Source organism: Puma concolor, chromosome B1 (genome assembly GCF_028749965.1).
Source record: "Puma concolor isolate L17-30 chromosome B1, mPumCon1.1.hap2, whole genome shotgun sequence".
NCBI lineage: Eukaryota > Metazoa > Chordata > Mammalia > Carnivora > Felidae > Puma > Puma concolor.
In genome coordinates this window covers 19,321,668-19,342,122 of record NC_141670.1, presented here as the reverse complement: position 1 = coordinate 19,342,122, position 20,455 = coordinate 19,321,668, and the positions used below count along the sequence as shown (strand labels likewise).

At 39.3% G+C, this 20,455-nt stretch overlaps 1 long non-coding RNA gene and 1 pseudogene across 1 annotated transcript in view; both read left to right on the top strand.

The window, feature by feature from the left end:
- LOC147581498 (uncharacterized) overlaps window positions 1–20,455 on the top strand; it is a 225,684-nt gene that overhangs the window by 117,577 nt on the left and 87,652 nt on the right. The gene's annotated exons all lie outside the window — the stretch shown is intronic.
- LOC112869919 (ribonuclease MRP subunit p24 pseudogene) lies at window positions 8,049–18,766 on the top strand (annotated as a pseudogene).

Sequence of the window (20,455 nt, the reverse complement as noted above, 5' to 3'; positions counted from 1 at the left end):
GAGGAAAATATGGATCTTCCCCAACTCTGGAGTAACTCAATGAAAGAAACAATATGGGCACTCATGGGTGACCACATGATGCTCTAATAAAGCATTTTTTTGAGACAGTTGTCTCCCTTCTCTATAAAAATAGAATGGCTGATAGCTATTACTTTTGACCTCAAAAAAGAAGACAGTGACCTTATCTCTAAAGAAAGTAGGCTACGTATCTTGGAGCCTCTAGTAAAGACATTGGAACCCAAGGAAGAAGCAGAGCCTGATAGAACACCAATTTTCCCCAGTGGAAAGAAACAGAAAAGCAAAAGTTGTACCACACACCAAAGCCCTTCTTACTTTACAATATGGAAGTTCCTAGGTTGTCTGCATGCCCCTGTGATGGATACTATGTCGTGACAGAGTCCCTTTTGTATTGAAGGACTCATTCTACCAATGCTGGGTGTGTTACCCAAGAATAGATTTCATTTACTTACATTATTGGGGAAGCGTCTTAGGCTTAAGAAAGCTGCTCACCAAGGCCATATCACCCTTCTTCCAGCATCCTGTATCCTCCAATGACTGGTTCATGCAAGAATATAAAGACTCAACTTGTTTGACTAAATCAGGGCAACCATGGAGGGCTTGTCTGATTTTAGAACTCTGTGGGGGTGGCTAAAGTTTTGTGTTGACCGTATCATGGCCCAACTTCTCCCTCTACCCGCTTTCTGTTTTCTTTTCTTCTCCAGTAGGAGTTGATCTTGAGAGCAACCCAATAAACTTACACATGCTTATTTGTGTCTCAGAGGCAGTTTTCTGTGAAACCTAATCTAATCCTTTTTTGACCACACCTATGGGACATTTTCCGTCAGTGTGCTCGGTTTAAATGGGTTTCCTGGTTGTTCTCCAGTTCAAGAAAGAGTCCTTCTGGAAAACTAAGAGTTGTCAAGAATGCAGGAAACAACATAGGCCACATCACACTAATCAACCGTTTTCGTTTACATGTGCATGAACTACTGTGAAAATCAACAGATATTTGAGAAAAATCAACTCTATGAAAGACAATCACAAGAAACCACTGGAAAAATTGAATATAGAAGAAACAGTTCAATTAGAGATTCAGAAGCAATTTTTCTAAGTACATAATCTAGAGACTGAAAAGGCATTTACTACAGCAATGGAAATACAAACCAAGATCAGAGAAAAGTAATTTCTTAAAAATTGAAATATTCTAAAATTATAAAAGAAATTCTGAATTTAAAGACTGAACTTTATGTTATTTCATTTTAAATTTTAGTCAGTTAACATACAGTGCAATATTGCTTTCAGAAGTAGAATTCAGTGATTCGTCACTTACATTCAACACCCAGCGCTCATCACAGCAAATGCCCTCTTAATACCCATCACCATCTAGCCCATCTCCCACCCACCTCCCTCCATCAACCCTCATTTTGTTTTATTATTGTTGAGAGTTTCTTGTGGTTTGTTTTCCTCTCTACCCTCCCTGCCCCCCTTTTCATATGTTCACCTGTTTCATTTCTTAAATTCCATGTGTATGGTATGTCTTTCTCTTATTGACTTATTTTGCTTAGCATAATACATTCTAGTTCCATAGTCATATTCCATCATACATATATACACCACATCTTCTTTATCCATTTGTCAGCCAATGGACATTTAGGCTCTCTCCATAGTTTGGGTTAATAATGCTGCTGTAAACTTTGGTGTACATTACGCCTTTGAATCTGTAATCTTATATCCTGTGGGTAAATACCTAATAGTGCAATTGCTGTAGTGTAGGGTAGTTCTATTTTTAGCTTCTTGAGACACCTCCATACTGTTCTCCAGAGTGCCTGCACCAGTTTGCACTTCCACCAACAGTGCAAGAGGGTTTCTCTTTCTCCACATCCTCGCCTGTTATTTCTTATGTTGTTAATTTTAGCCACTATGACAGGTGTGAGGTGGCATCTCATCATGGTTTTGATTTGTATTTAATGGGTGATGAGTGATATTGAGCCTCTTTTCATGTGTCTGTTAGCCATCTGGATATATTCTTTGCAAAAGTATCTATTCATGTCTTCTGTGCATTTCTTAACTGGGTTGTTTGGTTTTTGGATATTGTGTTTGGTAAGTTCTTGATAGAATTTGGATACTAAACCCTTTGTCAGATATGTAGTTTGCAGATACCAACTCCCATTCCATAGGCTGGCTTTTAGTTTTGTTGATTATTTCCTTAACTGTGCAGAAGCTTTTTATCTTGATGAGGTCCCAAATAATTCAGGTTTGTTTTTGTTCCCCTTGCCTTCAGCAATGCGTCTAGTAAGAAGTTGCTCTGGCCGAGGTTGCTGCCTGTGTTCTCCTCTAGGATTTTGATGGTTTCCTGCCTCACATTTAGGTCTTTCATCCATTTGGAGTTTACTTATGTGTATGGTATAAGAAAGTGGTCCAGTTTCATTCTTCTGCATGTCACTGCCCAGTTTTCCCAACACCATTTATTGAAGAGACCATCTTTATTTCCTTTGGATATTCTTCCCTGCTTTATCAAAGATGAGTTGACCATATATAGTTGTGGGTCCACTTCTGAGTTTTCCATTCTGTTCCATTGGTTTTTGCATCCGTTTTTGTGCCAGCACCATCCTGTCTGGATGACTACAGCTTTGTAATATAGCTTGAAATTGGAATTGTGATGCCTCCAGCTTTGTTTTGTTTTCAAGATTGCTTTGGCTATTCGGGATTTTTTGTGGTTCCATACAAATTTTAGGATTGTTTGTTCTAGCTCTGTGAAAAATGCTGGTGGTATTTTGATAGGGATTGAATTAAATGTATAGATTACTTTGGGTAGTACAGACATTTTAACAGTGTTTGTGATTCCAACCCATGTGCATGGGATGCTTTTTCATTTCTATGTGTCCTCTTCATTTTCTTTCATAAGTCTTCTATAGTTTTCTGAGTACAGATCTTTTACTCTTTAGTTAGGTTTATTCCTAGGTATCTTATTGTTTTTCTTGCAATTGCAAATGGGATTGATTCCTTGGTTTCTCTTTCTGCTGCTTTGTGACTGGTGCATAGAAATGCACTAGATTTGTTCACAATGGTTTTATATCCTGTGACTTTGCTGAGTTCATATGTTAGTTCTAGCATTTTTTGGTGGAGCGTTTTGGGTTTTCTACATAGAGTATCATGTGATCTTCAAATAGTGAAAATTTGACTTGTTCCTTGCTGATTTGTATGCCCTTTATTTCTTTTTGTCTTCTGACTGCTGAGGCTAAGACTTCCAGTACTATGTTAAATAGTAATGGTGAGAGTGGACATCCTTGTCTTGTTCCTGACCATTGGGGGAAGGCCCTCAGTTTTTCTCCACTGAGGACCATATTAGCAGTGAGCCTTCTGTACGTGGCTTTTATGATGTTGAGGTGTTCCATCTATTCCTATATTGTTGAGAGTTTTTATCAAGAATGGATGATGTATTTTGTAAAGACTGAATTTTAGAAAGGAAACGTGACAAGATCAACCCTGGAAAAACTAAGACTACCAAAAATTGTAAAATGTAGGAATATTAAGAATTGTAGAAATCTAGCAAGTTGACAAAGAGAAAATAGTAACAATGGGAAAAACAAATAATTAAAAGTTATATCCACCAATTTTCCCAAGTTGAAGACATAAGTGTTCACTAAAAAGGCCTCTTGAGAGACAAAAAGTGACTCCTGGAGAAATTATTGTAAACTTTTAATACTCTGATATGAAATAAAATAACATAAATACTTTGAGTAGAAATAAAGCTCTCCAGGAGAGCTGACTAGTACAAAAACTGAACAGTGGTGTGGGTGAGAAATGAACCACACTTATTGTTTTAAGCCACTGACATTTGGGAATCATCACTAATGACAAGTATCATCTAGTATTATCTTAATATAAAAATCGGATGAATTTGATAAATCAAGCAGTAGAGATTTAAATGTCTTATTTAAGGGGCGCCTGGGTGGCGCAGTCGGTTAAGCGTCCGACTTCAGCCAGGTCACGATCTCGCGGTCCGTGAGTTCGAGCCCCGCGTCGGGCTCTGGGCTGATGGCTCAGAGCCTGGAGCCTGTTTCCGATTCTGTGTCTCCCTCTCTCTCTGCCCCTCCCCCGTTCATGCTCTGTCTCTCTCTGTCCCAAAAATAAATAAAAAAACGTTGAAAAAAAAATTAAAAAAAAAAAATAAATGTCTTATTTAAAAGTATAAAAACATGCACCAAGTTTGTATTACCACTAATAATAACAGTGATGATGATGATGAAAATAATAATAATAATAATAATAATAATGGCATCAAATCCAAACGTAGAAAAGAAAGAAAAGAAGGACTGAGGGTAGTGTAAATTTGTTCCTCATCATCATGGTGGCAGGGTGGAAGTGGTTTGAAGATAAAGAGATATTATATAAATTTGACAAATTAGGAATCAGATGACAAGACACAATTGTTTTTCTTATAGCTGAAACAACCATAAAATCTAGGAGCTGTTAACACCGTAGTCTCTGCAAAGTACAGCTGGCAGTGAAACAGATTATTGCTTTCCATTTTGCTCTCTTTTGTTCAGCCCGATATCCTTTTACCACGTGCATGCATTATTTTAAAAAATGTAAACATATTTATTCTATCTTTTTTAAAAAAATAAATTATTATTCAATGAAGCTCTATCCTGCATCCTGCAGATAAACTGAATGAAATAACCCAGTGTTTACGGAAGTAGAAAGATAACCTTAATGCATTGTTAGGAGTGAATGAAGTAAGCTGCCCAATGTTGTATATAACATGAACCCAACTGAGTAAATGAATTTGTGCCAAAAGAAGGAGTAGAAAGGGAGAGAGGAAAGAAAAAGAGAAAGAGAGACAGAGACAGAGAGAGAATTCTTCATGAGGAGGTAACCATCGAAGGTGCAAGCCTCCCCAGGAGTGAATGTACCTGGAAGAAATGGCCACGAAATGTGGAAACAATGGGAATCACAACAGCGGAGCAGCGTCGTCAGTAGCCTCGGATTTCTAGAATAACGATCATTTATTCCCCGCATTTGAAATTTCCTGGCTGTGGGTATTAGTGTCAAATAAGTAAATTTCAAGATTCTTTACTGAAAATCATAAATTACTTTTACACACTAATATAGGGACTCAAAAATACCATATGATACGGATTTCAAGGAATTGGCTGGCTGACACTTTCTGCAGGGGACAACTATATTTAAATGCATACCTTATTTTTATTTATTTATTTATTTTTTTAATTTTTTTTTTTTCAACGTTTATTTATTTTTGGGACAGAGAGAGACAGAGCATGAACGGGGGAGGGGCAGAGAGAGAGGGAGACACAGAATCGGAAACAGGCTCCAGGCTCCGAGCCATCAGCCCAGAGCCCGACGCGGGGCTCGAACCCACGGACCGCGAGATCGTGACCTGGCTGAAGTCGGACGCTTAACCGACTGCGCCACCCAGGCGCCCCAAAATGCATACCTTATTTTTAAATGTGATGTTTGCTTGGAGTTTTATTTGAAATTGCATACCTAAAGAATATTTTGAAAATTCATTTTAGGAGGCCGTATTGTAGTTGTGATTCAATTTCAAATTAACCATACCCAAATTCCTTGCCAGAGATACTCATTTCACTCTTTTTAATACGGATGAATGCAATCGAGTTCCAGCTTGCCAAATTTCTCATCTTTCAGTGAAAAAGCAGCGGATCTAGAGTCTGGCAGCATCCAAGAGGTTGTTTTGTTGTTGTTTTGTTTTATTTTTTTTTTTTATTCCCCCTGTGAAATTCTGAAAAGACTTGATGACACTATTGGTCCAAAAATAATTGCGAATGTTGTGGCCAGTGAATTGAAGCCAGATATATGGCAGCTTTATTTTCTAGCTTTACTTTCTTCTCACAAGCAACTAAAGGTCACGGACAAAAAGAAAGAGAGAGAGAGAGAGAGCACTGAATAATGCTTTTTTTGCCGGAGTCCAGCTCCAGCAGGTCCAGGGGTTCCTGAAGGATGAACGGCGTCAGTGAAAAAGTGAAAAAAAATAAAAATAAAACAAAAATAAAAATGGGCACAGACAACAGCAGTGTGTTGAACTGGCCGCTTTATTGTGGCAAACGTGGCATGATATTTGTGAGCAGTTTCCTTGTAGCGTACGTCATCTATGTTTTCTGGCATTTCCTAATTCTAAAAATGTCCCTATGTGTAATCACCCTTTAAGGAATAACATGGTTGTGTTCTCATAACGTTTCCTCCTGCTCTTTGCTTATTGATTAATTTCTTACATTAGTTTCATTATGTATCTACGTTTATCTATAATCTATAGAGCATTTGCTTTGCTGTTTTCATGAAAGGTCATCTATCTCTCAACACCTCAAGTGGAACAGTTACAGGGACATGACCTTAGTTGTTTCCCTGCACCATTTGTGGCTTGAGGAACAAAAGTGTTAGCCTCGGCCTGAGGTGCCAGGAGGGGGCCAAGAGGGCCTTACGAACCACGCCTTATACCTTCTCAGAGAGACAATGCACCTAGGAACTAATGAACCATTCTGTACTTTAACTGACTAGGTTCAGTCATCATCTAGAATGCCTCCTGGGGGCCAAGTGGGCCTAGGGGTTGGAGTAAATTGTGCCCATAGATACACTCCTTTGTTGCCAGAGTGGGGCTTTCAGATCCATTTGTTCCTTCCTTGGCTGAGCAATCTATGAAGCTATCCTTCCTTTAGGTAGAGGAGTCTTTACATGGGGTGGCAAGGGCTAAATGTAGGGCCGCGCAATTTCCTCGCGGAGCCTTATTTCTTTCCCCAATAGTTCTTTTCCCAGGGGGCCTGTCGTGGGCAATCCCCCAACAGACAATTCCCCAGGTACTTTTCTTAAGGCCAAATTACATAAAAGCGGGAGTGCAAGAAGCTTCACTGTCGGGCCGCCCTGCGGTCCCGATCCGTCCACCGCCCGGGCCCTGCCATCAGGCTGGTTGGATAGCTCGGCTTCCGGCACTTTTTACTCAAGTGATTCAATGTTTTAGGCTGTGAAATACACTGGTATTTCAGCAATAGTCTGGGAGGGCATCTTGGACAAGAACAGTGTATTCCGTGTACTCAGCAAGCAATTTTGAACCACTCTGCAGCGAATACCATGCTAGGAACAGCCATAAACCTGCAGAAGCCGGAGGTCATGTGGCAATTTATAATACGCAAATCCTCTATTACACCAGCATATGTTCACTGGCAGATGGGCGGCGAAAGCTGTCGTCAGCTTCTGTTATCACAGGGACACGGCTGTCTACTAACTCACTGGTGGAAACATGAAGCCATAAACCAGATAAAGACGGTGGGTTGTTGAGGAGATGGGCATAGCAGGGTGCCAGCCTGACCACGGCAGCGTCCCAGGCTGAGATGACGCCGACAGCTGCATGTTGGGCTCCACCACAGATGTCACACTGGTCATTTTGAGCAGTTCCATCCTGGCATTTCTGAGCTGCCCTTCCCACCAAACAGTAGAACACAGTCGCCCCCAAAGTGGTTCTGGAAGCTTGCTAATTCCCTGGCAGTGGGATGATGCTTAGGGAAATCGATTCTGCTCGGCTCTGGGTGCCCTGTGAGGGAAGACCCCGCAGTGTGGGCAGCTGATGGGAGGTTTGAAACCCAAGAGAATCTGCAGCAGTGCTTGTGTGAGAATGCGGAAGCGTCCGCAATGACAGAAAAGGAGGCGTGAAGGAGAGATACAAGGCACAGCCTCAGGAATGTGCCTGGGCTTCTGGGCCACAGAAGGGCAGACAGGTAACCCTGGAGGGCAGAAATCAGAGGGGAGATTTTGTGGCAATTTCAGCCTGTTTCCTCAGTTCTGGAGTTTGATGGTCAGCAGATTCTTTCCCCCCGTTAAACTTCATGTCATTCCTACCTATCACCAAAGTCTCTCTCCCACTCTTTCTCCCTTTTCAATAAAGAAATTTAAACTTGTTTCAACTCAGTATTTGTCCCGTGATTGCTGTCCGCCTGACAACGTGCAAGGGAGCATGCAAATGCAAAGTAAGAGTGACATGCTTCCTCCCTTAGGGACCTGAGTAATTTTGGAATGACATGATCCATGAAATGTTTGGAGAAAGATATAACACAGGATATAATCAAGTGTCACAGAATGTATTAGAGGAAATGAATGTCACTGGCAGGTCAGGAAAGGTGAAGATCGAATCTGGGACCAGGTACAAGAGAGGTGGTGGGACAGGAAATGCACCATGAAGGAGGAAGAGCATCGGGACAGAAACGAAATAGCAATACTTTGAGTAGGTGTGCATTTTCATTGAGGAGATGGGACACTGGAATGCCCTGTGTGCTCCTCTGGTCCAGAAAAGCAGATTCTGCCCCTGCAAATCTGGTCGCTGTGAATGAGAGTTGTGATGCAATATGAATGAGACTTGCGGTTTATAGATCTGGCCACTGAAGAGTCCACTGGTGACAAAAAATATCACTGTTGCATAATATGGAATCATCTGTCTTCTAGGTGAAAAAGCTGAGAGGCAGATTTTGTAAAGAAGTGGATTCTGTTTACTTTCCTCCCAATTTTAGGTACCAGTATCAGTGAGGAGTCAGGTGTTCTCCCTGAAATCCTGAATTAAATGCTTCTTGGAATACTGGAAACCCAAGGAAAAGATCGGTTAGGGAGAACTTAGCCCAAACCTTGCAATAAAATAAGTGCAACGTGACAAAAATCATTTTAATTATAACCTCTTGTTTAAGTAGATGGAAGATGGGTATAAAACAAATATGACATGTCCCCTGACTTAATTGCACGTGACTGTACGTACTGTGTCCTCTGGTTGGCACAGGGGAAACCTTTGCACCCCAGGATGAGCAAAATAGTCACCTTACCTAGCTCTAGTTCACAAAATCATTGAGGCGTTCAGTTATCGTTCCTGTAAATTATTGACTCTACAAAGAAAATGGCCGTGTCCTTGATTTTTGCAACAGTGATTATATTATGACACTTGGCAGGTATGATAATCATTTGAGAACTGTTTGCACCATGAATAAACTAGGTATTGCCTGAGTGACCTGGCAGGGTGTTTGTTTGTTTGTTTGTTTGTCTGTTTACCTTTTGACTGGTTTCCCATTCACACATAGAGAGCTGAAATGGGTGTAGTTTCAACCTTACAACAATCAAAAAATGATGAACAGCAAGTTCATAACTTGTCTGAGCCCACCTCCAGGAAGCTGAGCAAGACAACCAACCGGTCCCAAATCTAAGAAGAGAAAGGTACCCTCAAGAAGAGAGGAAATGCCTTGCCTGCTTTACCGGGCAAGATGCAGCCAGTGAGAAGAGCTCAGCCCAGGTGATGGAAAATGGGTAGAAACTCTGTGTACCCTGCCCATCTAGGGTGAAGACCCTGGGGGCCCAAGCAGAGAGGAAGTTCACATCTTCTTGCAGAATTTTTCTATGTAAATTTTACTGGGCACTCATAGAAATATAGGGGAAATCCCAAGAAAGTCTCCCTTGTATGGAACTGGGGGAGGGAAATGGTAGCCATGGCAGGAGAAGTGAGGAAATTCACCAAGATCCTTCTTCCCTATCTCCCTTATGGGAGATGATCTTTGAAAAAAATTATCAAGGACAAAGCCTTAATCTGTGTGTGGGGTGGAGGATGGGAGTGGGGGAAGGACAGGATATGTGAGGAACGGTGAACTGAGGATGCCACATCCCTGCGACCAAGAGTATGGTGCCTGCCTAAGACTGAGGCTTATTGAGAACAACAGAGAAAACACCCCTACACACACACACACTCTCTCTCTCTCTCACACAGATACACACACACACACACACACACACACACACGTTGACAGGTTAGCAAGTTTCTAGTAACATGTAATTTACTTGCAATAGGTAAGAGACAGACTCTCTCTGGGACATAGCTCCCAGGGAAGACCAGAAGCAAAAAAAGAGAAGACATGTGAAAAAAGGCCTCTGGCAAACTCCCATCCTAAATATATTTCTAGAGGATTAAGCCTGTGGTGTCCTGAGAGTAACATTAGCCTAACAAGCTGCAAACCCAGCTCACCTCCTAAATAGATTAACTCAACTCTCCACACAGCAGGTTACCAGAAGAAAAGTCATGCCCATTTCCAAGAGTTACAAAAAATATTTACCTCAGTGTCTATAGTCTGAAAAGAGTTGTCTGGCGGGGCTCCTGGGTGACAGTGGGTTAAGTGTCCAACTTCGGCTCAGGTCATGATCTCACAGTTCGTGAGTTCAAGCCCTGCGTCAGGCTCTGTGCTGACATCTCAGAGCCTAGAGCATGCTTCAGATTCTGTGTCTCCCTCTCTCTCTGCCCCTCCCCGACTGACATCCTGTCCCTCTCTCTCTCTCTCTCCCTCTCTCAAAAATAAATAAATATTGAAAAAAAAAAAAAGAGTTGTCTGGCTTTCAACAGCAAAAATTAGGAAGCACACCAAAAGGGGAGACAATCCAAAGCAGAGTCAGATATGCCCCAAGTCTTGGAACATCTCACAGGGAAGTTACTAACCATGATTAATATGTGAGAGGCTCTCATGGGAAAAGTAGGCAATATGCAAAATCAGATGGTAATTTTAGTGGAGAAAAAAATTTAAGAAAAAAGAAAACAAATGGAAATGCTAGAAATAAAACCACGTAACAGAAAATGAAGATTTCCTGCGAGAATATTGTTAGTAGACTCTATACGACTGAAGCAAATATTAGTGAGCTTGACAAGTCTATGGAAATTATCCAAACTTCAAGAGCATGTGAGAGCGGTGGGGACATACCAAACAGCCTAACGTATATGCAACTGAACACACAGGAGAAGGGAGAACAGGGCAAGAAGGAATATTGAAAGAACTGAGTATCTGCTGAATTTTTTTACTTGGCAAGTCAGTCCTTCTAAAGGGTGAATCTCCTTAAAAACTTCTCTCCACAAAGTCTAATTTATTTCTTAAATGCTCCTGTCTCAGCATATGCCTTTGACAAGTGAGGAATCACTTTCAGACTAAAGCACAGATCTAGTTTTGTGTGAGCTACTCACCTCTCTCCATACAGAACTTTTGATGGCGTTTGGCCAAGAACTGTAGTCCTGAAAGATAGTCTATGAGTGAGAAAATTATCAAGGACAGTAAATTTCAAAAATGCAGATTACAGTCTCTGTCTTTGATTGATCAGATCAATCAGATTATGAACACACAAATCAGATTATGAAATGCCATCAGAGGCTTTACAGCAAAGAAATGTGCCTGACCCATTTTGATCGAGTATTTTCTAAATCTGTTTATTTTCTAAATCTGTTTGACCATATACTGCTTCTTTCCACATAATATTTATTAAAATTGTGAAAAACTATATTATAATTAGTCAGTTTGTGGTAATTATAAACAAGAGTTTAATGCTATTTTCCCTTCTTTTTTCTTTATTTTTTTCGGATTTTTTTTTCAGGTCTGTAAGGCCTTGTATGAACTGGGCCTTCACTGTTTCTCAAACTGAATCTTCTGTTCTCCATTAACTCACCATATTTTAATTCTGTTGCCCTTAATCATTCATTCTAGATTCATTTCTTCCTTAAGGCCTTTGCATTTTCTGTTCTTTCTGCCCCAAATGCTTTTCTGTTAGGTATTTGTACGCCTTTCTCTCTCATTCAGATCTCTGGCAAACTTCACCCATTTTGACAAATCCTTATTAGCAACCTGTTCTAAATTACCATATCCCTCCATCATCCTTTATCCCTTTATTCTGCATTATTGCATCATTGCATTGATTACTACCTAACATTACACTTTGCATTCTTTGTTTCTCATCTGACTCCTGTTGACAAATGTAGATTCCTTAAGACCAAGGACCTTGTCATCTATCTTAATCAATATCCTCAGTGCCTAGAATGATAACTGATATCATTCTAGAATGACAGGGACTAATAAAAATCTTTCAAAGAGTGAGAGAGTAATGGATTGGTCTCTATCAGGTTGCATTCTTCTTTGATCCATACTTAATTGGCTTAGCCAACCTATCCATAACAGAAGTGATACACTAATTGGAAAATATTCTCTCTCTTGATCTTACTTATTTAAAAAATCAGTCATTATAGTATAAAGGCTTTCTGACGTCGACAACTATAATTCTATTGCTCTAGTTTTCTTCTTAATTGGTCTTGTGCCAATTTATGCAATGTGGGGGCATCTGATAATGTACTGTGCTAGCATCTCACACAAGAGATATTATGGGCCTGATTTGAATAATACTGTGTAGCTTCCCCTAACTTAAAGGGACAAAAAAGTTATTATTTTGCTCTGGGAGATTATCTACTATTTTTCAAAAAAATGATTTCTGGGGGTGCCTGGGTGGCTCAGTCGGTTAAGTGTCTGACTTCAGCTCAGGTCATGATTTCATGGTTCATGCCTTTGAGCCCCATGTTGGGCTCTGTGCTGACAGCTCAGAGCCCGGAGCCTGCTTCAGATTCTGTGTGTCTTTCTCTGACCCTCCCCCCCCTCCTCAGAAATACATAAGCATTAAAAAAATTAAAAAATAAAAAAATGATTTCTGGTCATGCGTTTCAAATTCATGCACTGAGCAGTTGAATTAAATTTAGTCTGGTACCTTGCAACAAAATTCAAACTAACCATAGCGTTGCTATTGATTTCTATTGTTTTATAACTACTACATGTAAAAGTTGACCCTGTCAGGTAAGTGTGGTGATAGACATTAAAACACCAGAGAGCTTGAAAACACACACACACACACACACACACACACACACACACACACACAAATACACAAGCTTTAATTCCAGGGATTTTAATTAGTGTGCACCTTTTAAAGCTCCATCTGTTGATTCTAAAGGGTAGCCAATGTTGTGGACCAGTGGTCTAGTTAAGGGAAATGTTAGGACTATGTATAAGCAAGTGAAATTGGGGAAGATATGGGTCAGGACAGACTACAACTCAGAAGACAAGTTGAAATGAAGAGACGAAGGTTTCAGGAAAGACCAGGCAATCAAACAGTTGTCTACGTGGACCATACTGGCACAATAGTCCATCATAGAACACTTGGAGTCATAATAGTCTAAGACTCTGACAAACTGGCACAGGGCTAACTGTGGGCTTCTAAACTTCAAGCCCTCAACACACTTACTTTGCATCTCTGATTGCTAAAATGTCCCATACCTCATTACCACCTTAGTTTCTGTGAAGATGTTGGCATCCTCTTCCTGCTTTGAAAGGCTTTCTGTGGCTTTTGACATGGAGTTTTCCAAAATGTTCATGACTTCAGGAACCCTATAGACACCCCCAGCGGTGCTTCATCTTATATCCCTGCTTGTACTTTAGGTCCCTCCATCTCTACAGTTGGGGTACAAGAGGGATTCAGACTCAAGTTCCTGGAATCTGGGTCTGTTCTAATCTCAGCCCTAAACTGTCTTGACTGTAACGAATTAATTTTAAGCTACCAGTAGAAAACCATCATGCATTTCAAATCTATGAACTTTTTTTGCTCTTGTTTTATTTTAAATCTCATTTAACTATAGTAGCAGCTGTGTTCCCTCTTGCTCCTGTAAATGCGCACTCTATCTCTCTCTCTCCTTTACTCTCTATGTATATAAAACCCTATATGTGAATTTTATGTAAGGAATATATTGCCTTGGAAAGTAATCTCAAAAACAACAACAAAAAAGGAAGAATATTAAAGTGTATATGGCAGAATAAAGTATTAGAAGCTCTATATCAATCATACCAGATAAAATGAACACATAATGGGGATTTGTGGTATAATAGAAATACATTTAATCTTAATCCCCAGGTCCTGGGACAACGCTTCAAAAACTCTTGGAATTTTCTAATAATAGGAGTTTCTTTGTTAGGTTAATGAGGTGATTTATGGTTTACGTGTGAGGGTGCCTATCTGTCTTCAGGAGTGAGGCTGATCATTAGAAGGATCAGCCATGTGATTAGAGAGTTGGAACTTTAGGTCAGCATGACCTCTAGGGAAGGAAGGGGATAGCTGGAGATGGAGTTCAAGCCCCTGACCAATAGTTTAATAATTATGTCTAGGTAGTGAAATCCCAATACAAACTTTAGAGGAAGCTTCAGATGAGCTTCCTGGTTTGTGGACATATCGGTGAACTGGGGCAGTGGTCCCAACATCACCATTATAAAGTATTAAAATATTTCTTTCCAAAAATAAAGACCGTATTTGAATATAATAGTGATTGAATCTAAAGTTCTTGGCCATGAATGGAAGACTAAATGTTTGTGCAAATACTTGTATTTACAGGCAAATTTTCTATTGGAATGCTAGTTTCTGACACCAATTTTTTATACTGAATGGGTGTCTTGAAATAGAATTTAATTCATTTGTTTATTCTTTCTTGATTCAAGAGTAAACTAATTTGTTGCCTACATTTAAGGAAATAGCAGAACTAAATTCTTTGAATTTTTATGAATTATTTATCTTTTCTAACACTTGAGACCATTGAAACACTATTTGTTTTAAATGTTTTGAAGTTTTTATGTTTTCTCTTTTAACTAGTCAAAAAGAATGAATTTTGCAATCAGATTTTTCACTTTTATTGTCAAGTTTTAGTGTAACATTTTATAATAGATTATTCTGTACTTTTCTTTTTAAAAAAAAATTTTAACGTTTATTCATTTCTGAGAGACAGAGCATGAACAGGGGAGGGACAGAGAGAAAGGGAAACACAAAATCAGAAGCAGGCTCTAGGCTCTGAGCTGTCACCACAGAGCCCAACGCAGGGCTCGAACCTGCAAACTGCGAGATCATGACCTGAGCCGAAGTTGGATGCTTAACCGACTGAGCCACCCAGGCACCGCTCTGTACTGTTCTTTAACATAAAATATATAAAATAATGGAAAATTTGAAGAATTGAATACATTGAGGATGAGCCTTCATTCTCCTATTTATTATCTTCCTCTTAAATATTCTTTTTACCCTGGTTCCTGCATAGAAGTTTGACATAGATGGAAAAATAAGGCAAAGTCAGAGGTTTAAAAAGATAGGTTTTGACTCTGGGAATGAGAAGGCAAAATTAACAATAACCATTTAAAATGAAATGATTATCAGCTAGATATTTTTAAAAAGCAAGAAAACAGCCCATTTTCAAAATTAAGCACACATAAAAACTTAAGATAATGAAGAAAAAACATATACATATATGTATATATTTGTATGCCAGAGTGCATGTGTGTGTGTATGAGAGAGACAGAGGAGTAAATGAAAACATTTGTCAATGAATTTGAGCTAATGGTTAGAAATATTTTGAAATAGTCTTTTTTCCAAATTACAGAATTTTTTTTGAAATAATGAGAGGCAACACACACTGTAGTTTTGAAGTGTGAATTTTAGGGGCGCCTGTGTGGCTCAGTTGGTTAAGCATCTGACTTCAGCTCAGGTCATGATCTCATGGTTCGTGGGTTCAAGCCCTACATCAGGTTCTGTGTGGACAGCTCAGAGCCTGGAGCCTGCTTCAGATTCTGGGCTTCCCTGTCTCTCTGCCTCACCCCCACTCGTTCTCTCTCTCTCTCTCTCTCAAAAATAAATAAACACAAAAATTAAAGTGTGAATTTTGAAATCAAACATTTTGAGCATCTCAGCTCTTATAAATCTGGGCAAGTTACATTTCCCAGTTAACCCATCTGTAAAAAATGGATATATTTTAGTAACTGGGTGAAGATTTCTGGTAATGTAAAACACCTAGTTCATCAGCACCTGTAAATGATAACTAATTTGGCTTGAATGCCTTCAGACCTCAAAGTTTGGGCATATAAAGGAGGATGTGAAAGAAATATTTAGGAAAGGAAACTAGATTTTTACAAAGGTTGCTATGGACTATCTATTGAATAGCATGTATTCCCAAGCATGAAAACAAAGGATGGAGCTTGTTTAAAATGACTTTTTAGCCGTTCATCTCTTTTCCCTGAACTCTGAGCCTCTCTGAGCCTACAGCACATAGGCCATGCTTTTCCAGGATAACACAACCAGATGTTAAAAATGCGCTCTGGTACATAATCACCATGAATAAGAGGAAGTTCTTTTCTACTTCTGATTTTGCAGGGGAAATCTTGTCAAAATGAAGCAGGGAAGTAGGAGGAAAACTCCACTGTCTAATCCACCATTTCTTTGTACATTTCAATCCATGCAATTAAAACACACTTGAAACCATTTAACTGGGTCTGTAGTAGAAGCATGAAATAGTCTCTACCTCTTTCTGGGGTTCCAATAGGTTATCATCTGTTTGCCATTGAATGGAGTCTCAGGGATTTGGGGCTTCGGAAGCAGATATATCATGCTGAGTTGCATTTGAATGCTAGAAACAGTACCTTCTGATTTTCCTAAACTGTCCAACAGTATAACAAAGTCATTGAAAATATCTTTAAAGATAGTCACTACTAACTCATTTCAGGGCAAATGTATGAAGGAGTATAAAGTATAAAGATGCTACTCATTTATTTATTAAAATAATCAATTATTTCTTGAAATTATTTTTCAAGACAATCAAAATGTTTGGCTGTTATTCACAAAGTCATTTTTTATTGTAGTCTGACTCTTTGTAGAACACCTCAAAATTAAAGTATTTCATAAGTTTTTCCCAGTCCTAGAAAGAGTGTTAGTGTAGAAAAGCTTATGTGATTTAGTTTTCATGGCATTTGCCAAATTAAGTGAATCTAAATGTAAAAGTCAGTTAATATTAACTATTCTAAGAAGCAAGCTGAACAAATCTGAGTTTAGACCTCCTCTTAATTATTTCGCAGTTTATCCTCTTGGCTGTGTTCGACTAGAAACCCAGTAAGCTTTGGCAGCACAAAAAGTAAATCCCCTTTCCTTGACTCAAAACTTCTTAAACTATGCTAACAATATAGTCGGGGTTTGTGGACAGTCTTCTCGGAAATATAAAGTTTATCTTCTAGGCTGGGATTAACAACATGGCACCTGCACTTAACTTTCTGAAGGTTCATAGTCACTTTCTGTCTCTAGTGAATGGAAGGTGCTTTCACTTTGCAAAGCAACAGCCTGAAAAATGCTGGTAATCCAAGTTTACCGTGTAGTTTAACTTTCAAAGGGTGTAAGAGCTTTTGATGACAATTTTATTTAACTTCATTTTCCCTAAGAAGTATGTTTGTTTTAAAAATCTGAGCTGGGTCTTCTGATTTCCCTATCTATCTATCTATCTATCTAACACCATAGTCTGTGTTTGCATGAGTCTAGTAAAAATCCTCTATTTTGAAATTGGAACTAATTGAAATTCCTCTGGATTTTTGCCTTTAAGACAGATCTGAGGTCTGGCTGGATGGCAGAATATACTGGAAGTGTTGAGCTAAAACTGACAAAAATATCTTGCTGTAACTGTTACACACCTGACCACCTCACTTCTGGTTTCTTTTTTTTTTTTCAATGATACAATTTTCTGACTTTGTGTAAACATATTACTCACAATAAAGTGCAAAGACATAAATCATGAGTACAAAATGAGGCAGGAGAGGCCAGGAGTACATTAATCACTTGTGGGGCACTGTGATCTTGCAAAAAGTGCTTGAGGATTGATTATATCTTGGCTCTGTTGTGTATCAGCCCAAGGCTGTAGGCCAGAGACTTGAATGCTTCTCTGGTCTCTTCTGCCAACCTGTGGATAAGAATACAAAACTCCCTGAGATTAAATGTGATTATAACAACGTTAGCTGTGAAGTATTAAGATGTTATTGTTTGACTAGGCATTGTTTTAAATCTTTTTTTTAATGTTTCTTTATTTTTGAAAGAGAGGGACAGAGTTGTGAACTGAGAGCCAGAGCAGAGAGAGTCAGAGACACAGAATCTGAAGCATGCTCTGTGCTGTCAGCCCAGAGCCCAATGCAGGGGCTCGAACTCACAAACCCTGAGATCATGAGTCAGACGCTTAACTGACTGAGCCACCGGGCACCCTGGAGCTGTTTTAAACCTTTACATCAATTAAATTTCACAACATCCATGTGAGGTGGGTACTATTATTACCCTCAATCTATAGATAGGGCATTTATAGATAGGGCAATCTATAGATAGGGCACACAGACCTTAAGACACCACACCAGTGCCCCTCCACAAATAAGGAACATACTGGAAACTCCACTTCTGGAGGAGTTTCCTTATCTCACCAGGTTTCACCCAGAAAACCAGAAATGATAAGATAGAAGCCCAGGCCAGGCCCACTGCCTCCACCACGGTTCATCACGTGATGATAAGAACACTTTTGAATAAAAGTATCCATACTGTTTCCAGTTTCTGGTTCCGAGTAATTTTGGACTGTGCCTCAAACCCAAGCCCAAACTGACACCCGAAACACAGAAACTTCTTCAAAGAAATTATACATAGTTTTAAAGAAGCAAAAATTGTGAAAAAGCACAAAAACTGCAAAAATGTATTGTTGAAAGGAGTAAAAGTGGTGAAAAGGTACAAAAATTCCAAAAATGCATTGTTTCTTGCATGTGAAAGATGCAGTACAATAGTTAAACATCATCGTAAATGTAGAAGCTTTCTGTCAGCATTGAAGGTCAACACTGCTGGTCCTGCAAGGAAACTCAGCCTGAACACATCAGAGAAGAGACTGCAAGTTCTTCAAACCTAAATCATGATATGCCTGGTTCCAAAGGTAAGAACTCGGCACTAACATTCAGAATTCCTATAACTGGATACAACACCCACTTCAAAGAATGTGAGAAAAACAAACAAATACTTCTCTCAACTAAAAATGTAGCTTAGTCAGAGTGAATCTCAAAAGAATCCAAAGGTATGTTTCAGACACATTTCATCTTCTCTGTAAAGGATAGGCTATGAAAATAAGAAACGTGTAATGTAATTTCTAAAACTAAAGCTAGGGAAACAGTTTTTAGGGGCACCTGGGTGGCTCAGTCGGTTGAGTGTCCGACTTCGGCTCAGGTCATGATCTCACAACTCATGAGTTCGAGCCCCACATCAGGCTCTGTGCTGACAGCTCAAAGCCTGGAGCCTGCTTCAGATTCTGTGTCTCCCTCTTTCCCTGCCCTGCCCCCACTCGTGCTCTGTCTCTCTCTGTCTCTGAAAAATAAACATTAAAAAAAAAGACAAACGGTTTTTTAAAAAACTTCTCTTGATTCTTTCAACACATGGAAACTTGACCTAAGAGCAAACTTCCCTTGGCACCTTTCAATGTTTACAGAGAACGAATAACTAAAAACTGCCTACCTCACAGGGTGCTTGTGAGGATCAAAACTATATGAGATCATTGTAAGCAGTAAAGATATATGTGAACATTGAAAAACAAAACCAAAAACTTAGGCAGTCTATCAGCGTCTCACTCCTAGCCGTGGCTAAGGTTGCCTCTCAAAAATGTACATAAATGCACCTGCACCAAAATCAACATGAAATGCTTGTTTTCTTTCTTGTCTTATTCCAGAATGCTTATGTTTGTTGCCATAATTAGTGCTGGGACCTTGGAGAATTGATGGAGGGTCACTGTGTTTCCCGCTGTGCTGAATGCAGCTCAATTCTCACTCACTCAACTTTCTATCTAAGGAGTCTCTCTGCAGCCCTGGTATAAAGAGTCATGCAAGAAAGGAATTTCATCAACTACTTCCCATTAAATTGCTAAATGAGACCACTTTTAGGAAAATTTACATTTTAAGATGACAGAGGAATAGGAAAATGGTAGACCTAAGGGAAATAATTATGAATGCAATTTCAATGTCCCCTTGAATTCTTTGGGAGGAAATGAAGAGCTTCTAAACCCAAGCGTCTTAACTAATCATCCATCCACCAGAGGAGAGCCACGAGATAGCTGGGTAAGGTATGTGAGTGGACCATCTCATCAACTGTGTGGTCATTGGGTCTTCAGGCCATTGTATTTACTTTCTCAACTGAAGAAACAATTTGGTCCTATATGGAAAATGAAGTAAAACACAGGCACAGACCTATATAATTTTTTCAATGACGTGTTGTTTTTCTCCTCCATAATACAAATTTCTCAAGTCACAAGTAGTAGGAAACACTTCCTTCTCTGAAACCTTGACAGTTTTGAAGGCTATGATCCTTTTTATGAAGACCAGAAGCCTGAGAACTTATGTTATGGGTTAGAGTCGTAGCATTTCTGGGATTACTTCTATCACTGAGATAGGTACAGAGGATATGTGATTAAAGACACCATACCCCACTCTGATGATGATTTTAAAGGCTAAGCTATGAACCATCATGAAACTTTATTTTTGTTTTAGCGTCTTCTTATTTTTTTCCCCCAGCCAAACGTCTTTTTTTCCTCAGGTCCTATTATTTTATTTTAAAAGTTTTTAACAGCTTTATTGAGGTATAATTGATATACAATGAACTGTACACGTTTCATGTGTACAGTTTGAACTTCTGTAAATACCGATGCTACCATCACCACAATCAGGGGGCAAACCTCCCAACACTCTCAAAGTTTCCCTGTCTTCTTTTATTTTTGTTTTTGTTTTGATAAGGACACTTAGCATGTGTTCTT